The sequence below is a fragment of the Macaca mulatta genome, chromosome 14 (assembly GCF_049350105.2).
Source record: "Macaca mulatta isolate MMU2019108-1 chromosome 14, T2T-MMU8v2.0, whole genome shotgun sequence".
NCBI lineage: Eukaryota > Metazoa > Chordata > Mammalia > Primates > Cercopithecidae > Macaca > Macaca mulatta.
This window is the reverse complement of record NC_133419.1, coordinates 134,099,833-134,116,472: the sequence shown is the minus strand read 5'-3', so window position 1 is coordinate 134,116,472 and position 16,640 is coordinate 134,099,833. Positions and strand designations below refer to the sequence as shown.

The window sequence follows — 16,640 nt, the reverse complement described above, 5'->3', positions numbered from 1 at the left end:
AATCAGTAAAGGAAATTAATAATATAATTCCGCTTAAAATAGCACCAAAAACACTTAAGAATAAACATATCCAAAGAGGCAAAGGCCTTATGATACAGTTTGGATAGTCGTCCCTGCCAAATCTCATGTTGAAATGTAATCCCCAGGGCTGGAGGTGGGGCCTGGTGGGAGGTGATTGGATCATGGGGGTGCATTTCTCATGAATGATTTAGCACCATCCCCTGGGTGCTGTTCTCGTGATAGTAAATGATTGCTTGTGAGATCTGGTTGTTTAAGAACTGTATGGCACCCTCCCCCACTCTCTCTCTTGCTCCTGCTCTGGCCATGTGATGTGCTTGCTACCGCTTGGCCTTCTACCAAGAGTAGAAGCTCATGAGGCCTCCCCAGAAACTGGGCAGATGCCAGAGCCATGCTTGTACAGCCTACACAACCATGAACCAATTAAACCTCTTCTGTTTATAAATTACCCAATCTCAAGTATTCCTTTATAGCAATGCAAGAATGGCCTAATACACCTTATATACTGAAAACTACAAGATATTGTGAAAGAAACTAAAGAGAACACATGTAAATGTGTTCACGGATTAGAATACTTAATATCATTAAGATATCAATACTTCCCTCAGTGACCTACAGTTTCAGTGTATTTTCTATAAAAATTCATTTTTTTTCTTTTTTTGCTGAAATAGAAAAATCCATCCTGAAATTTATAGGGAATCTCAAGAGACCCCAAATAGGCAAAGCAATCTTGAAAATGAAGAATTAAAGATGGAGGTTTCACACTTGGGGGTTTCAAACATCTTACAAGCTACGGTAATCAGAACAGAATGGTACTCGTATAAAGACAGACACATAGCCCATCTGGTCCGGTCCCGCCGCCGTGGCCGCCAGCCATGAACTCCACGCAGCTAAACAAAGGCCCCTCGTATGGCCTCTTGGCTGTGGTCACGAACCGGCTCCTGTCCAAATATGACCTCCAGAAGGAGGCAGAGCTCCGCAGCTGGATCGAGGGACTCGCTGGCCTCTCCACGGCCCCGAGTTGCAGAAGGGCCTGAAGGACTGGATTATCTTATGCACACTCATGAACAAGCTGCAGCCGGCCTCAGACCTCAAGATCAACCGCACTGTGCAGAACTGGCACCAGCCAGAAAACCTACGGCATGAACCCCGTGGACCTGTTTGAGGCCAGCGACCTGTTTGAGAGTGGGAACATGCTGCAGGTGCAGGTGTCTCTTCTCGCCCTGGCAGGGAAGGCCAAGACTAAGGGGCTGCAGAGCGGGGCGGACAGTGGTGACAAGTACTCAGAGAAGCAGGAGTGGGACTTGACGACGCCACCATGAAGGCCGGCCAGTGCGTCATCGGGCTGCAAATGGGAACCCTCAAATGCACCAGCCAGTCCGGCATGACCGCGTACGGCGACAGGAGGCATCTCTACGGACCCCAAGAACCACATCCTTGCCCCCCCACGGACCACTCGACCATCAGCCTCCAGATGGGTGAAAACAAGTGCGCCAGCCAGGTGGGCACGATGGCTCCCGGGACCCGGCGGCACGTCTATGACACCAAGCTGGGAACCGACAAGTGTGACAACTCTTCCATGTCCCCGCAGACGGGCTACACACAGGACGCCAACCAGAGCTGCCAGGTCTTCGGCCTGGGCCGGCAGACATACAACCCCAAGTACTGCCCGCAAGGCACAGTGGCCGATGGTGCTCCCTCGGGTGCAGGCGACTGTCCCGGCCCTGGGGAGGCCCCTGAATATTCCCCTTACTACTAGGAGGACACCGGCTGCTGAGGCTCCCAGCATGCTCTCTCCCCACATTGTCTCCCCGTCTAGGTTTTTGGGTTTTTCTGTGTTTTCTTTCTTTCTTTCTTTCTTTCTTTTCTTTCTTTCTTTCTTTCTTTCTTTCTTTCTTTCTTTCTTTCTTTCTTTCTTTCTTTCTTTCTTTCTTCCTTTCTTCCTTTCTTCCTTTCTTCCTTCCTTTCTTCCTTCCTTTCTTCCTTCCTTTCTTCCTTCCTTTCTTCCTTCCTTTCTTCCTTCCTTTCTTCCTTCCTTTCTTCCTTCCTTTCTTCCTTCCTTTCTTCCTTCCTTTCTTCCTTCCTTTCTTCCTTCCTTTCTTCCTTCCTTTCTTCCTTCCTTTCTTCCTTCCTTTCTTCCTTCCTTTCTTCTTCCCTTTCTTCCCTTTCTTTCCTTTCTTTCCTTTCTTTCTTTCTTTCTTTTTTTTTACCTATTCAGTGCTGCCAATCAACCAAGCGTCTGTGAGTGGCGGCGTTGGATCAGGCAGCAGGGCTTTTTTCTCCTCTTGCCTTGGTTCCTTCGCAGGACTGAGCCACCAGGCTGTGGGGGAAGGGGTCAAGGCTCTATCCCAATGCGTGTAGGGTGAGGGTCCCTGTTGGCACGTTCAGGCTGTGGGCAGAACTGTGCTGGGAGAAGAGACCTGGGCATGGAGGGAACCGGTCCCGGAAAGTTTCCAGTTGCCTCGCCTCTTTCCCTCTTGTCAGCCGATCAGTTTGTGGTTTCTGTACCCGCAAAAGTTTCAGGAAGTATTTATCAAAGAAAACATATATATACAGAGTTTTTTTTTTTTTCCAGAGGAATGGGGCGGGGACAGTGGAGAGGTGCTGGAAAATGAGTCCCTTGGGAGAGGGAGCCCAGCCACGATGCTAAATAGCTCAGGCTCCTGAGTGGCTGGATTTCCCTAGGACCTTCAGACCAACAGACCTCAGACCCATCTCATGGCCTGGTGGGGAAACTGAGGCCCGTACAAGGAAGTGGAATTATGAGTTGTTGGGGTCAAGCCTGAACCCCTATCCATGCTAATCTCCCCCCACCTCCCGCCCCTGCCACTGTGGCCTCAGTAGGTTTTTGTTGTTGTTGCAGGCTGGAGTGCAGTGGGGCGATCTCGGCTCACTGAACCTCCACCTCCTGGGCTCAAGGGATTCTTCTACTTCAGTCTCCCCAGTAGAGTGGCTGGGACTGCAGGTGCTCCACCGCGCCTGGCTAATTTTTGTATTTTTAGTAGAAATGGGGTTTCACCATGTTGGCCAGGCTGGTCTCGAACTCCTGACCTCAGGTGATCTGCCTGCCTCGGCCCCGCAAAGTATTGAGATTACAAGCATGAGCCACCGCGCCTGGCTCCTCAGTAGGTTTTAAGGGGCCCCAGCCCTTCTTTCCCCTTCCAGGCCTGACCAGCTATACTGCTCTGGTTCCCCGCCCCTCACACAGTCCACCAAGTACTGCACAGGAAACCCCACCCAGGGGCCCTGCACCATGAGATAATGAGAAATAAGGACTGTGGACCAAACGCAATAAAACTTCTGTTTGTAAGAAGACAAAGAAGAAGAAAAAAAAGACAGACATATAGACCAATGGAAAAGCATAGACAGCCCAGAAATAATCCCTCACATATATGGTCAAATAAATTTTGACAGTGGTCCAAGAGTATTTAATGGGGGAAAAACAGCTGTTTAAAAAAATAGTGTTGGAAAAACCGGGTATTTCTATGCAAAGAAATAAAGTTGACCCTTAACTTAAACCATATACAAAAATTAACTCAAAATGACTCAAAGACCTAACTGTAGGCACTAAAACTATAAAACTCTTAGAAGAAAGCACAGGGGGAAAGGCTCATGGCATTGAAATTGTTAATGATTTTTTTTTTTTTTGGGGTGCGGGGGTAAAACACCAAAAGCACAGGCTACAAGAAAAAACAGATAAATTGGATTGCATCAAAATTCAAAACTTTTGTGCATCAAAGAACACTATTAGTAGATGGAAAAGGGACCCATGGAACGGGAGAAGATATTTGCAAATCATCTATCTGATTAGAGGTTCGTGTCCAGAATGTATAAAAAACTCTTACAACCCAACAACAACAACAACAACAACAAACCCAAATGACTTGATTAAAAAGTGGACAAAGAACTTCACAGACGGTTCTTTCAAGAAGATATACAAATGGATAATAAGCACATGGAAAGAAGCACAACATCACTAGTCATTAGTGAAAAGTATATCAAAACTACAATGAAATACTACCTTATACCCATTGGAATGGCTACTATATACATATTCAAAACAACAGAAAACAATAAATATTAGTGAGAATGTAGAGAAATTGGAACCCTTGCACACTGTTGGTAGAAATGTAAAATGGTGCAGCTGCTGTGGAAAACAGTATGGTGGTTCCTCAAACAGTTAAAAATGAGTCTGACTGCGGTGGCTCATGCCTGGAATCCCAGCACTTTGGGAGGCCAAGGCAGAAGGATCATTTGAGGCCCGGAGTTCAAGACCAGGAAGACATAGGAAGACATAGGAGACACAGGAAGACCCTGTCTCTACAAAATAATAATAATAAAAAAACCCAGCTGGGTATGGTGGTGCACGCCTGTGGTCCCAGCTACTCAGGAGGCTGAGGTGGGAGGATCACTTGATCCCAGGAGGTTGAGGCTGCAGTAAGCTATGATCATGCCACTGCATTCTAGCCTGGGCAACTGCATGAGATCCTGTCGCTAAACAATATTTTTTTAAATGAAATTATCATATGATTCAGAAATTCCACTTCTGGTTATATACCCAAAAGAACGGGAAGCAGGATCTTGAGGAGCTACATGTACAACTATGTTCATAGCAGCATTATCCACAAAGCCAAAAGGTGAAAGCAACCCACATGTTCATCAATGGATACATGGATTTTAAAAATGCGGTGTACACAATGGAATATAATTCAGCCTTAAAAATGGAAGGAAATTCTAAAATATGCTACTACGTGGATGAACTTTGAAGACATGCTAAGTAAAATAAGTCGGCCACAAAAAAAAAAAAAAACAAATACTGCAAGATTCTACTTATATAGAGTACCTAGAATAGTTAACCTCATAGTGAAAGAATGTAAAATCGTGTTGCTAGGAGCTGAGGGTAGAGAGAACGGGGAGTTATTGTTTAATGGTAGAATTTTAGTTTTATGAAATAAAAAGAGTCCTGGAAATGGATGATGGCAGTGGTTGCACAACAGTGTGAATGTGCTTAATAACACTGAGCTGTACATTTAAATATGGTTAATATGGGAAATTTCATGTTACGTTATTTTACCAGAGTTAAAAACAATAAAAAGAAGTCTATATAAATATATACTTCACTTCTTTTAACTTCTTTTATAAGATTACATAAAGCAATTATTATCACATTGTATTATTGGATTTACAACATAATATAGATTTAATACGTATGATAATTGTACAAAGGAAGCTGAGGGGATGAAGGTGTACTGGAACAGGGTTTCTATAGTTTACTAGAATGAAGTTATTTTGATGTAGACTGTAATTACTTTGATGTAGACTGTAATTAATTAAGATGTATGTTATAATCCCTAAATCTGCCACTACCAAAAGTGCAAATATACTGTTTAAAAAATCAAGAGGAATTAAATATTACACTAAAAGTATCTATTTGATACAAAAGAATATAATAAATAAAGAACAAGGAATAAAAAACTCATGAGACATATAGAAAACAAATAGTAAAATGGCAAATGTAAATTTAACCATATCAACAATAACATATGTGAATGGACTAAATAATCAAAAGGTGGAGATTGTTAGACTAGATGAAAAAAAGATCTTACTCTATGCTATCTATAAGAGGCATATTTTAGCTTCAAAGACACAAGAATTTAAAAATAAAAGGGGGAAAATATATGCCATGCAAACAATAACCATAAGAGAGCTGGAGTGGCTATATTAATAGCAAAATATATTTTAAGACAAAAATATTTCTAGAGACAAAATGATATTTCATAATGACAAAAGGAAGATATAACAATTGTAAATGTCTATACCTGAAACAAGAGAGCTGTCAAATATTTGAAGCGATAACTGACTGAATTGGAAGGAAAAATAAACCATTCAGCAAGTAAGAGACCTAAACACTTGACTTTCAATAACTGAAAGAAAAAGTAGACAGAAAATCATTAGATGAATAGAAGACTTGAACAACAGTATTGACCAGCTTCATCTGAGAGCGAGAGAACACTTGAATCAACCAATGACAGCGGAATACATATTCTTTTAAGTATACTTGAAATCTTCTCTAAGATAGATCATATGCTATACTATCAAATCTCAACAAATTTAAAAGAAATGAAATAAAAAAGTATATTCTCTGAACACAAAAGAATTAAATTAGACATCAACAGTGGGGAGAAATCTGGGAAATCTTCAAATATTTGTAAGTTAAACAACATTCAGGGATCCCTCCTTATCCTTGCTTTCACTTTCTGTGGTTTGACAGACAACTCAACTCAAATAGATCATATGCCTAAATGTAACAGCTATTATAAAATGATAAAACTCTTTTTTTTTTTTTTTTTTTGAGACGGAGGCTTGCTCTGTGCCCCAGGCTGGAGTGCAGTGTCCGGATCTCAGCTCACTGCAAGCTCCACCCCCCAGGTTCACGCCATTCTCCTGCCTCAGCCTCCCGAGTAGCTGGGACTACAGGCGCCCGCCACCACACCCGGCTAGTTTTTTGTATTTTTTTAGTAGAGACGGGGTTTCACCGTGTTAGCCAGGATGGTCTCGATCTCCTGACCTTGTGATCCGCCCGCCTCGGCCTCCCAAAGTGCTGGGGTTACAGGCCTGAGCCACCGCGCCCGGCCAAAACTCTTAGAAGAAAACAAAATATTCTTCATGACCTAAGATTGAGCAGAGTTCTTAGATATTATGCCAAAAACATATTTCACATGTGAAAAAAATATATTTCCAGTAAATGGAAAATTCCAGAAATAGACAATTCATAAGTTTTAAACTATAAGCCATTTTCAGCAGCATGATGAAATATTGCTCTGTCCCGCTTGGGAAATAAATCATTCCTATGTCCAGCGTCTCTGTGTTGTCTGCGTTACCCACTCATTACCCACCCACTCGGCTGACCTCTTGGTTATCAGTTTGACTGTCCCAGTGTCACCGTACTTGTGTTCGAGTAACACTTATTTTACTTTATGGACCAAAGTACAAGAGTTGTGATGCTGGCAATTCAGATATGCCTAAGAGAAGCTATAAAGTGCTTCTTTTTTTTTTTTTTTTTTTTTTTTTTTTTGAGACGGAGTCTCGCTCGGCCGCCCAGGCTGGAGTACAGTGGCCGGATCTCAGCTCACTGCAAGCTCCGCCTCCCGGGTTTACGCCATTCTCCTGCCTCAGCCTCCTGAGTAGCTGGGACTACAGGCGCCGCCACCTTGCCCGGCTAGTTTTTTGTATTTTTAGTAGAGACGGGGTTTCACCGTGTTAGCCAGGATGGTCTCGATCTCCTGACCTCGTGATCCGCCCGTCTCGGCCTCCCAGAGTGCTGGGGTTACAGGCTTGAGCCACCGCGCCCGGCCTAAAGTGCTTCTTTTAAGTGAAAAGGTGAAAGTTCTCAGTAAGGAAAGATAAAAACTATATGCTAAGTTTGCTGAGATCTAAGGTGAGAATAATGAAGCTGTGATGAAAGAAAAAGAAATTCACCCTAGTTTTGCTGACACACCTCAAACTGCAGAAGCTATGGCCACAGTGCCTAAGTGCTTAGTTAAGATGATAAAGGCATTATATTTGTAGGTGGAAGACAGGACGTGTACTGATGGACAGGAATCGGATTTGGTACTATCAGCGGTTTGAGGCATCCATGGGGGTCTTGGAACATATTCCCTGCGGATAAGGGTATACTATTGTACTTCTAGATAACCCTTGGTAAAATAAGTCAATGTATTTTGGATTGAGTTTATAAGAATATGCAACTTACAGAATACAACTAAAGTTATGTTTAGAGGGAAATTTATATCTAACACCCACATTAGAAAAAAAGGAAGACCTCAAATCAATAATCTAAACTTCCACCTAATGAACTAGAAAAAGAACAGCAAACTAAGCCCAACACAAACAAAAGTAAAGAAAGAAAAAACAAACAAGAATTAGGGACAATGAAATAGAAAACAGAAAAATAACAGAGGAAAAACAAATACGGAATTTCAATGTAAACCAAAGGTGGTCTTTGAAAAGACTTTTTAAAATTTCACACACCTGTACACAGGTTGAGCAAGGAAACCTAGAGAACATAACAAATTACCAAAATTAGGACTGAAAGACAGGACATGACCACCAACACTATAGATATTAAAAAGTTTCCGTGGAAATACTACAAATAACAAATTAGACAATCTAGGTGAGTTGAGCTGTAGCTTCAAAACAATGCCTATCAAAATTCCAGCAGGCTTTTTTTTTGGTAGAAATTAGCAAAATGATCCTAAAATTTCCATGGAAATGCAAAGAAATTAGAATAGCCAGAAAAGTATTGGGAAAAAAGATTTATACTACTTGATTTCATTTTACTACCAAGGTATAATTATCAAGACAATGTGGTGATGGTGAAAGGATAAGCATAGCCCAATGAAGTAAAATTGAGAACGCACAAAAGAATAAACTCTCATGGTCAATTTAATTTTTAACAAAGGTGCCAAGGCAATTCAGTGGGGGCAAAAACCAGTCTTTTCTACAAATGGTGTTGGTATAATTATATGTTCATAAGAAAAAGCATATACAGATCTTTACCTACAGCATATCCACAAAAACAACTCAAATAGATCCTACGCCTAAATGTAACAGCTACTATAAAATGATAGAACTTTTAGAAGAAAACAAAATATTCTTCATGACCTTAGATTGAGCAGAGTTCTTAAATATGATGCCAAAACATATTTCATACTTGAAAAAATATTTGAATTCATCAAAATTAAAACATTTTGCCTTCAAAAGAAAACATTAGGAAATTGAAAGACAAGCAAGAGACTGGAGAAAGTACTTGCAAATCATAATCTGATAAAGGACTTGCATTCAGGATATATAAAGAACTCGATACTCAATAAAAAGAAGACAACTTAATTTTTTTAAAAAATAAATATTTGAATATTATATCAACTTTTATATATAAAACATATATATGTTTTATGTGTATATATATCATATATATCAAAATCCTTACATATAATGATATATAAAAATCTTTACATATGTTATACGTACATAAAGATTTAGATATATATAAAACATACATAAGTTATATACATGTTGGTGTAATAGCTAACACCTATATATCTAATATATAGTTTATTAGCTATCTAATATATATCATATATATCAAAATCTTTATATATAAACATATATAGAAATCTTTATATATGTTATATGTATATAAAGATTTAGATATATAAAAAACATACATGCAAGTTATATATATGTTGGTGTAATATCTAATATGTAGTTTATTAGCTATCCAATGTAATATAAACAGATTATCAATATTATAAGCTATCAGAAAAATGCAAGTTAAGGCAGATGATATGCCTCTTTACACACCAACTAGAATGTCTATTATAAAAAAAATGTTGTGAGGATCTGAAGAAACTTCAGCCTTCATACCTTGCTGATAAAAATGTAAAATGTTACGGAAAAAAGTTTGACATTTCTTAAAAAGTTAAATATATATCAAATATTTAAAGAGGAACTACTACTCATCCTTTTACAGACGCTTCCAAAAAACAGAAGAAAAAAGAAAGTATTCCAACTCATTCTATGAGGTTTAAAAAATAAAGAGGAATTGAATGGTACAAAACCCTGATACCAAAACCGGACAAGGACATCAGAAGAAAATAAATTATTGCCCAATATCTCTTATAGATGGAAATATTCTCAACAAATAATAGCAAACTGAATTCAGCACATATAAAAAGGATTGTACTTTATTACCAAGGGGGATTATCCCTGGAGTTGGTTTAACATTTGAAAATCAAAAACTAATGTAGTACACAATATTAATAGAGTAAAAGCCACAACCACATGGTTCACCTCAATAAATTCAGAAAAAGCATTGGACAAAATCCAATGCTTTTTGATTACTAAAACACTCCAAAAAGTGGGAATAAAAAGTGAACTTTATAAACCTGATAAAAAACATCTATGAAAAAATTCTCAACTAATACTATCCTTAATGGTGAAAGACCATACTTTTCTCCTAAAATCAGGAGCAAGAAAAAGATGTTTACTCTCTTCAGTTCTATTTAATAATGTATAGCCAGGACAATTAGGCAAGAAAAATAAATGAAAGGCATTCAGATTGGAAAGGAAGAAGGAAAATTATTTGCAGATGACCTGATCTTGTATATAAAAAATTTTAAGGAATTCACTAAAAAACTTTTACAAGAAATGAGTTCAACAAAGTGGTGGCATACAAGATTATTATTCAAAAATCCACTATACTTCTATACACTAGCAATGAAAAACTCAAAATGAAATTAAGAAAAAAATTCCACTTAAACTAGCACTAAAAAGATAAATTCCTAAGAATAATAACAAATGAAGTGTGAGACTTGCACACTGAAAATGACAAAACTTTGTTGTAAGAAATTTCGGATCTAAATAAATAGAAATAAATGTCTATGGATGGAAGACTTAATATTATCAAAAGGGCAGTACTCCCCAAATTGATGAATAAATCCCTATTAAAATGCCAGTAGACTTTTTTTATATTCTAAAATTCATATGGAAATTCAAGGATCCCACAATAGCTAAAACAATCTTAAAAAAGAACAAAGTTGGAGAACTGAAACTTTGTGGTATGTTAAAGCATACTACAAAGCTACAATAATCAAGACAGTGTGGTACTGGCATAAGGATAGACACAATGGTTAATTGAAAGTCCAGAAGTAAACTCTTACATTTATAATAAACTGATTTTTGACAAGGATGACAAGACAATTCAATGGATAAAGAATATTCTTTCTAATAAATGGTGTGGGGACAACTGGATATCCACATGCAAAAGAATGAAGTTGGGTCCTCTACCTTACACTATAGATAATAATTAACTAAAAATGAATCATAGACATAAACACAAGAGCTACAACTATTAAACTCTTTGAAGAAACATAGGATTAAATCTTTATGGTCACAGGCTGGGCAATGGTTTCTTAGATTTGACACCAAAAGCATAAGAAACAAAAATAAAGAGAGATAAATTGGGCTTCATAAAAAATTCAAAACTTCTGTGCTTAAAATAACATCATTAAGAAAGTGAAAAGGCAACCCACAGAATGGGAGAAACTATCTGTAATCATATATCTGATAAGACACTTGTACAAGGGATACATAAAAATTCTAACAACTCTACAATAAAAGATAAATAATCCAATTATAAAATGAAAAAGGACTTAAGTATATATTTATCCAAAGAAGAGATACAAATGACTAATAATCACATGAAAAGATACTCAGCATCATTAGTGATTAGAGAGAGACAAATCAAAACCACAATAAGATACCACTTCACACTCACTAGGATGGCTAAAATCAAAATGACAGGTAATAATGCTGGCAAGAATGTGGAGAGATCAAAACCCTCACACATTGATGATGGGAAAGTAAAATGATTCAGGCATTTAAAAAACATTTTAACAGTACCTCAAAATGTTAAACACAGGGTTACCATATGACCTGGGAATTCTACTGCTAGATATAAACCCAAGAGAATGAAAACATATGTCCATACAAAAACCTGTACACAAATGTTCACAGTAGCATTATTCATACCAAAACATAGAGACAATCCGAATGTCCATCAGCTGATGAATGGATAAACGAAATGTGATACATTCATATAATGGAATACTACACAAGGAATTAATTGCTGATATCTACTATAATGTGGATGACCCACAAAAATGTTACCTTCAGTTATGAAAGACCAGATATTGTATGATTCTATTCATATGAAATGTCCAGAATAAGCAAGTCTATAGAGACAAAGTAGATTGGTGGTGGCCTAATGCTGAGAGAGAGGGTTGGGGGAAAATAAGGGTTGACTACTAATGGGTACGGGGTTTTGTTTTTGGAGTGATAAAATTATTCTAAAATTAGGTCGAGGTGATGGTTGTACATCCATCCAGTGAATATACTAAAAACTACTGAATTGTATATTTTAAATGGGTGAATTTTATGGAATGTGAATTATGTCTCAATAAAGCTGTTAAGAAAAAGTAAAACATGTTAAGCATAAAGTCTAGTCCCAGGAATTTACCCAAGAGAAACAAAATATATTTCCATTCCACATATTTTTTCAAATGTTCATCACAGATCATGGTGGATGGGAGGAGGACTAGATTGTATTTCCAGACAGAGCAGCATGTGGAGGCTAGCATTACGAATTTTAGCTCCAGATTGACTGCAAGAACAAACAAGCTGTCGTGAGAGGACCCACAGACCCTCTGAAGCAAGTGGACTTCTCCTGCAGGACCCGGGAGACATCCCAAATACCGTGAGTGCCCCGACTGTGGAAGTGGGAAAGGGAGGCCCTCCTCTGCTGAACACACACCCCCACGGAGAAGCTCAAGGACTATTTGTGGGAGACGTTTCTGACTTTACCTGGAGCTGAGTCAACTTAGAGAGCCGAGCCGAGCGAAACGCAGGGGTAGCGAAAGCAGCAGGAAGGCCCTGGGAGCTCGCTGGGTCCCCAAGCAGCCCATTCCTGCCTGGCACCGCAGGGATCGTTCAGGAGGGTGGCCAGAGGAGCAGGGAGTAGAACTCCACAGCGAGAAGGAATTCTCTAGCTGAACTTTGTAACAATTTGAACCGGGTGAGAAGCCTCCTGGTCGGAACATGGGGGCGGGCAAGAATCCCGCTTGCAGACTTCACAGCCGGAGAATAACTAAAGCCCTTTTCTTTCACAGCTGGGAGGCTTAAAGCCTCCGGCAAGTTTTCAAGCTGTATCGCCCTCCGACTGGAAAAAGACTGAGGGCTATTCGGAGGACACAGAGGGAGTGAGACTAGTCCTTCAGATTCTGTAGGAGCTGGGTGAGGCCTGTGACTGCTGGCTTTGCCCCACTTCCTGGACAACCTGCATGACTCAGCAGAGGCAGCCATAATCCTCCTAAGTACACAACTCTAGTTACCTGGGAATCTCACACCCATCCCCACAGCACCTGTAATCCCAACTACTTGGAAGGCTGAGGCAGCAGAATTGCTTGAACCTGGGAGGTGGTGGTTGCAGTGAGCTGAGACCATGCCACTGCCCTCTACCCTGGGCGACAGAGTGACGCTTCTTCTCAAAAGTAAATAAATAACGAAAGAAGCACAAAGAACACCTGGGAAATTCATTGCAAAAAGATCTTTGCCTGGGCACACTGTCATCAGGTTATCCAAAGTTAAGATGAAGAAAAGAATCCTAAGAGCTGTGAGACAGAAGCACCAGGTAACCTATAGAGGAAAACCTATCAGATTAACAGCAGATTTCTCAGCAGAAACCCTGTAAGCTAGAAGAAATTTGGGCCCCTATTTTCAGCTTCCTCAAACAAAACAATTATCAGCCAAGAATTTTGTATCTAGCAAAACTAAACATCATATTTGAAGGAAAGATTCAGTCATTTTTAGATAAACAAATGCTCAGAGAATTCTCCATTACCAAGCCACCACTACAAGAACTGCTAAAGGAACTCTAAATCTTTAAACAAATCCTGGAAACACATCAAAACAGAACCTCTTTAAAGCACAAATCACACAGGACCTATAAAACAAAATGCAAGTTAAAAAGCAAAAACGAAATGCAAAAAACAAAGCAAAGTACACAGGCAACAAAGAGCATGATGAATGCCCCGGTACCTCACATTTCAATACTAACTTTGAATGTAATGTGAATGGCCTAAATGCTCCACTTAAAGATACAGAACCACAGAATGGATAAGAACTCACCAACCATCTGCTGCCTTAAGGAGACTCACCTAACACATAAGGACTCACATAAACTTAAAGTAAAGGGGTGGAAAAAGGCATTTCATGCAAACGGACACCAAAAGCGAGCAGGAGTATCTGTATCAGACAAAACAAACTTTAAAGCAATAGAGTTAAAAGAGACAAAGAGGGACATTATTTAATGGTAAAAGGCCTTGTCCAACAGGAAAATATCACAACCCTAAACATATATGCACCTAACACTGGAGCTCCCAAATTTATAAAATGATTACTAATAGACCTAATAAATGAGATAGACAGCAACACAATAATAGTGGGGGACTTCAGTACTCCACTGACAGCACTAGACAGGTCATCAAGACAGAAAATCAATGAAGAAACAATGGATTTAAGCTATACCTTGGAACAAATGAACTTAACAGATATATACAGAATATTTCATCCAGCAACTGCAGAATACACATTCTATTCAACAGTACATGGAACTTTCTCCAAGATAGGCCATATGATAGGCCATAAAATGAGCCTCAATAATTTTAAGAAAATTGAAATTATATCAAGCACTCTCTGAGATCACAGTGGAATAAATCTGGAAATCAACTCCAAAAGGAACCCTCAGAACCATGCAAATATATGGAAATTAAATAACCTCCTTCTGAATGAGCATTGGGTCAAAAACGAATTCAAGATGGAAATTAAAAATGTCTTCAAATTGAATGACAATAATGAGACAATCTATCAAAACCTCTGGGATACAGCTGAGGCAGTGCTAAGAGGAAAGTTCATAGTCCTAAACGCCTACATCAAAAAGTCTGAAAGTGCACAAATAGACAATCTAAGGTCATACCTCAAGGAGCTAGAGAAACAAGAACAAACCAAACCCAAATATGGCAGAAGAAAGGATATAACCAAGATCAGAGCAGAACTAAATGAAATTGAAACAAACAAACAAAAAAATACAAAAGATAAATGAAACAAAAGCTGGTTCTTTGAAAAGATAAATACAATTTATTTATTTTTGAAAGCATAAATAAAATTGATAGATGATTTGGATTTATCTTTGAAAAGATAGATAAAATTTATAGACCATTTGGATTTTCTCTCTTCTTTTCTTGGACAAAACAAGATTAACCAAGAAAAGAAGAGAGAAAATCCAAATAACCTCACTAAGAAACGAAACAGGAAATATTACAACTGACACCACTGAAATACAAAAGATCATTCAAGGTGACTAGAACACCTTTATGCAGATAAACTAGAAACCCTAGAAGAGATGGATAAATTCCTGGAAAAATATAACCCTCATAGCTTAAATCAGGAAGAATTAGATAACCTGAACAGACCAATAACAAGCAGCAAGATCGAAACAGTAATTAAAAAATTACCAAAAAAAAAGTCCAGGACCAGATGGAGTCACAGCAGAATTCTACCAGACATTCAAAAAAAGAACTGGCACCAATCCTTTTGACACTATTCTACAAGATACAGAGAGAAAGAACCCTCCCTAATTCATTCTATGAAGCCAGTATCACCCTAATACCAAAACAAGGAAAGGACACAACCAAAAAAGAAAACTACACACTGATACCCTTGATGAACATAGATGCTAAAATCCTTAACAAAATACTAGCTAACAAAATCCAATAGCATATCAAAAAGGTAATCCACCATGATCAAGTGGGTTTCATACCAGGGATGCAGGGATGGTTTCACATAAGCAAGTCAATAAATGTGATCCACCACATAAACAGAACTAAAAATAAAAATCATATGATCATCTCAATAGATGCAGAAAAAGCATTTGACAAAATCCAGCATCCCTTTATGATTAAAATCCTCAGCAAAATAAGCATCCAAAGGACATACCCTAATGTAATAAAAGCCATCTATGACAAACCCACAGTCAATATAATACTGAATGGGGAAAAGTTGAAAGCATTCCCTCTGAGAATGGGAACAAGACAAGGATGCCCACTCTCACCACTCCTCTTCAACATAGTACTGGATGTCCTAGCAAGAGCAATCAGACAAGAGAAAGAAATAAAGGGCATCCAAATCGGTAAAGAGGAAGTCAAACTGTCTCTGTTTGCTGATAAGATGACTGTTTACCTTGAAAACCCTAAGGACTCTTCCAGAAACCTCCTAGAACTGATAAAAGAATTTAGCAGTTTCCAGATACAAAATGTACACAAATCAGTAGGTCTTCTATACACCAACAGTGACCAAGTGGAGAATCAAATCAAGAACTCAACCCCTTTTACAATAGTTGCAAAAAAATAAAATACTTAGGAATATACCTAACAAAGGAGTCAAAAGACCTCTACAAGGAAAACTACAAAACACTGCTGAAAGACATCATAGATGACGCCTACAAATGAAAACACATCCATGCTCATAGATGAGTAGAATCAATATTGTGAAAAATGACCATACTGCCAAAAGCAATCTACGAATTCAATGAAATCTCCATTAAAATACTGCAATCATTCTTCATAGAGTTAGAAAAAACAATTCTAAAATTCAAATGGAACCAAAAAAGAGCCCACATAGCCAAAGCAAGACTAAGTAAAAAGAACAAATCTGGAGGAATCACACTACCTGATTTCAAACTATACAGTAAGGCCACAGTCACCAAAACCAGCGTGGTACTGGTATAAAAATAGGCACATAGGCCAATGGAACAGAATAGGGAACCCAGAAATAAACCCAAATACTTACAGCCAACTGATCTTTGACAAAGCAAACAAAAACATAAAGTGGGGAAAGGATACCCTTTTCAACAAATGGCACTGGGATAACTGGCTAGCCACATGTAGGAGAATGAAATTGGATCCTCATCTCTCACCTTATACAAAACTCAACTCAAGATGGATTAA

General features: G+C 38.6%; 1 long non-coding RNA gene and 1 pseudogene across 1 annotated transcript in view; one reads left to right on the top strand and one right to left on the bottom strand.

Annotated features, from left to right (window-relative positions):
• LOC114672447 (uncharacterized) overlaps positions 1–12,864 on the bottom strand; it is a 33,524-nt gene extending 20,660 nt beyond the window's left edge. The window contains exon 1 of the long non-coding RNA XR_013404448.1: positions 12,442–12,864. This is a non-coding gene — a long non-coding RNA (uncharacterized LOC114672447). The remainder of the gene's footprint in view (positions 1–12,441) is intronic.
• On the top strand, positions 813–1,870 carry LOC698903 (calponin-2 pseudogene; annotated as a pseudogene).
• Positions 12,865–16,640: the final 3,776 nt, after the last annotated feature.